Here is a 4,337-nt window from a genome sequence, read left to right as displayed (position 1 = left end):
GGTGGCTGTAGCTCCTCAAGCGCTCCGCGCTCACACTCCCGCGGCCATGCCCGCCCCCCCGGCCTGGCGGCGGCGGCGGCGTCTGGAACCCACCGCTCGCCCTGCGCCTCTCCGCCAGGCTCCCAACCCTCGGCCGCCACGCTCCGCCTCCAGGGCTCCACCAGGGGGTGGAGGAGGGGACTCGCCCGCCGGGAGGGGGCTGGAGGACCAGGGCCGGAGCCTGCGGGACCCCTAGGGAGCAGGGAGGGTTCAGGTATTGGGGAGCGCGGGGGAGGAAAAATCCGAGCCTGAAGAGCGAAAGGCATTCAATGCGGCGCGGCCGAGGGAGGTGTGTGTGTGGGGGGGGGGCGAGGGAAGGTGCTTAGGCTTCTAGGGGTTAAACTGGACCCTTCTCTGCACAGGGGGCAGTTTACTCTGTCCACAGGCTGCCAGACGCCCTTAGGAAACAGAGGACTCATCCAACGCCGTTCCCCAGAGGCCGGCACTCTTGGCGGCAGGGGCCGAAAGAGTTAAAAAAAAAAAAAAAACAGGCACAATGAAGTAAGTGCTATATGGAGCTGATTTCTTAGCAGGACACAAGTCAAGGAGCCATTCCTTCTGCTGGGAGAAGGGGGTGGTGAAGAAGAGGAATCCCAGAGGAGAAGACATTTGAGCTCCGGAGGAGAAATGGAGCACCAGGCCCAGGAAACAGCCTAGACAAATGCTGGGGTGTGAAACCTCATGCACTGTTAAGGGGAAAACTAGAAGTTGGGATGGTTGCAGTTGAAGAAAAGGGAGGGAGATGAGACTAGAAAATAATAATGACTATCACTGCTAACCTCTTCAGAAGGAAGACTGGACAATCTACTTCCATAGAGATACTGCCTTGGAAAGCCAATGAGGGTTCTCTATGAGTCAAGATTGACTGCAGGGCACTGAGTTTTTGTTTTTGTTTTTAAGCACTTATTGAGGGCTTACTATCTGTTAGAAAAAGAAAATAATGACTGCCAAGACAAGTAATGATAGCTAAGACTGATACATCACTTTCTAAGTGATGCTATTCTTAGCATTTTACATATGTTAACTTATTTAATGAATCAAGGAAAATAATACCTTTCATTGGCCTTTAATATGTGTCAATGACACTGTGTACATTATCTCTTTTAATTTGCTCAATAATTACATAGGGTAGGTACTAAATCCTCATTCTAGAAATGACCAAACCAAAGCTGAGTGACGTGAAGTGATTTGACCAAAGTTGCACAAAGTCTGGCTTCAAACCCACATCTTTGTAACTGAAGAGCCTGGTCCAGCAGGCTTAGTTATATAAATGAACAAACTGCTAATCAGAGAGAAGTGACTTGCAAGAAGTGATCCCTTAGAAAGTTTTGAGAAAACCTAGTTTTGGAATGCGAGCATCCAGACCTCTTGTCATCTGTTCCTTTCACTGAACCTCCTTCTTCAAACCCAAGTTAACCCAACTAAACAAGATGTTGCATTGGGAGGCCAAGGCACTCCTGAAGATGAAGGGTGGGCCTATCAAAACCCTTAGGCACTCATAGGGGAAATAAAAGATGCAGTTCTTGCCATTGGTGTTTAACGACTATAACCTGGAACCTAATCATGAAATTAAAACTCTGCTCCCAGCTCTCTTTCCAATTAGTTCTGTGACCTTGGGTAAGTCATTTGGTTCATTTCTCTTAGTTTCAGATGAATGAACCGGGAATGATAATGGCTACTCCAATCCATCTCATCCAGGATCTGTGAGGAGCTGTTGAGATAATGGCAGTGAAAGTGCTGTGCCAAGTAGAATTGCTGAGGTTCTACATCTAACTCACTGTACGAGCAGATCTACTTGGAAAAGGCATGCATACAAACTCCGTAACTGAGATTTGTTTCCATTTGCAGGCATGCTGTTGATCAATATTTAAACAGCATGTAGCTCCAAATCAGGAGTAGTTCAGAAGAGAAAAAGTTTAGTGGTTAAAACACTGATGAAAGAGTCAAAAAGTCGCCAAAACTTGTCTCCTCCCCCCATGCCCCCTTCCATCTACACTTATACACAAGAACAAACATATACACAACTTTTGACCCCCTGGAAGCCATTCCATTTATTTGTGAAGAGTATATTTGTTATTTGTAAGGAATACTGCATCTCTACATAATCTTTTAAAAAATTTATGACATTTAACCGAACAATTACATTTCTGGGAAACTGTCCTAAAAAAATAATCTGTAATACACTCAAAGATCTATGGACTAGGATGTTCACAGTGGTGTTATTTATAATAGTGAAATATTAGAAACAATTTAAATATCCAACTGTGAAAGAGTAGTTAATAAAATATAGAGTAGCCACATGATGGATTATTATACAGCCACCTAAAATGATACTTGCAGTTGCATGTGGGGAATTGCAGTCAACGTCATGAAACAAAATGCGTATTAACTGTGGTATAGAAAATGAATTTGCTCTGTAAACTTACACTCAAATCACGTAAAAATGATAATTAAAAAAGGAATTAAGTTTGTCTTAAACAAATAAAAGGATATTTGCAGCTGAGGAGGTTTTCGTACTGTTCCTCCCCCTGCCTTGGGTCTGCTGCACCCCACAATCCAGCAGCTGCACTCCTTTTTCCAAGCCAGAGAAGGTGGACTTCGTGACCCATCCTGGGTCCTGGGTCCATCCAAGCAGGTAACTTAAAATACTCAGAAGCTTTCATAAAACATCTGCAGATCATTCCTGTACAAGCCTAATTGCATCAGACAGATGGCGACTGGTCCAGTTATTGCACCAGGGCCTGTGCTCCGTCTTACCCGTGAGACCAAGAGGATCGTTGCTCTGCCTTCTGTTGACAGACATCGGCTTGCCCTGGCAATGTTATACTCTCCAGAAATGAGGCGTAAATTAACTGTTAGAACCCTGTGCATGACTGTCTTAGCTGCTATTTTCCCAACCTTTAAAGGTCCTATCATCAAGGTCACACCTATCATTACTGGGCAACAGTCACTTGGCAACTGCAGATATATGGAACCCCTCTGTTGTCAATTCCTGAAATTCCTGATGATACACAACATAGAGTTGGTTTGTACCATGCAACGCTGAATATTCTCATTACCTTGTTCAAGCACTCCCGTGACAATAGCCATATGAGGTGTGTAGAAAACAGGTTCAGAGCATTCAAGCTATCAGTCAATGTAGAGATCGACCACATACCATATCCTGCTATTAATGTATCCACATATGTCTTCTACATGACTGCTCAGCACTGGTTTCATAAAGTCCTACGTAGAGTTTTAAGTACCAAATTCACAGGCCCAGCTGAACAGATGATGGTGCAAGTCCATATGGTGGCTCGATGGTCACAGATGACTACTCTTAAAACTGTTCATAAGTTTCCTTACGAGTGTGATTTGAGTTTGATCCTAATACCTGAAGTAAAAAAATGAGATACCCAAGTTCCAAGAAGCGTATGAGAGACCTCATGAAAAAACTGGAGAATGGTTTCCTTATGCCAAGGCTATCAGACACCCTGAAGCCCAGAAGGTGACTTTGGCAGCATTTCCAAACCTGGTGTCAGCAGCCCTGTACCATGCAGCAGAGACAACACCAACTATGAAGAACTATAGAGTAGGGAAACAAATCAAAGGAGGGCTCCCTGAAAGCACACTCAAAAGTGCTTTTGAGTGCAAGCTGTCACACGAAGAGCAGGCAAAAGTCCACTCCTTTCGCGTCACTGGTGAGATGACTGACTGATGAAGTGGCGCAGACACCAACAGAGGCAGAGTTATCCAATGAAGATGATTAAGGAGGTTTTTTTAATTTTAAACCCCATAAACATTCCCCTTGAAACAAGTTGACAAGAAAAACAAACCTAAGAAAGAAACAAAAAATCTGTAGGAGGCAATTTAATAGCTGTTAATTAAACAATGTTCTTTGCATCCATGAAGACATTTAGAAGGGCAGGAGAAGATAGAGCAAAAGATAAAACTGATACTTTTTTAATGACTAGAATATGGAAGAGAGATTAAGTGTCATGGAATAGAAACAAACGGTGCTACAGACTTTCAACAGAGGATTATAGATTGTATAATGACAAGATCAGGCAAGAGTTGCTTGCTACCTGTTGACCTTAACCTTGAAGATAAATTTCCATTATGGAAACTAGAAAGAGTGGGAGAGGGAAGAGGTACATTTCAGGGGAAGTTAGAGGAATTGCAAAGATGTAGAGGGGTATTTTTGCTTTTAATATCTTTCTTGATTTAAATAGCACGGCTATATCTTCAATGCTGAGTTAAGATAAATATTTTTTCAATTAAATATTGTAGTATTTTGCAATGGGGAAGCTCATAAAGGG

General features: G+C 43.3%; 1 pseudogene; it reads left to right on the top strand.

Moving 5' to 3' along the window:
• The first annotated feature begins 2,749 nt into the window (after nt 1–2,749).
• LOC122150523 lies at nt 2,750–3,788 on the top strand (annotated as a pseudogene).
• Nucleotides 3,789–4,337: the final 549 nt, after the last annotated feature.

This window comes from Orycteropus afer, unplaced genomic scaffold, assembly GCF_000298275.1.
Source record: "Orycteropus afer afer isolate SDZICR_OR568_19922 unplaced genomic scaffold, OryAfe1.0 scaffold00160, whole genome shotgun sequence".
NCBI lineage: Eukaryota > Metazoa > Chordata > Mammalia > Tubulidentata > Orycteropodidae > Orycteropus > Orycteropus afer.
Note: the sequence above shows the minus strand (reverse complement) of the source record. Positions and strands in the feature narration are given on the sequence as shown.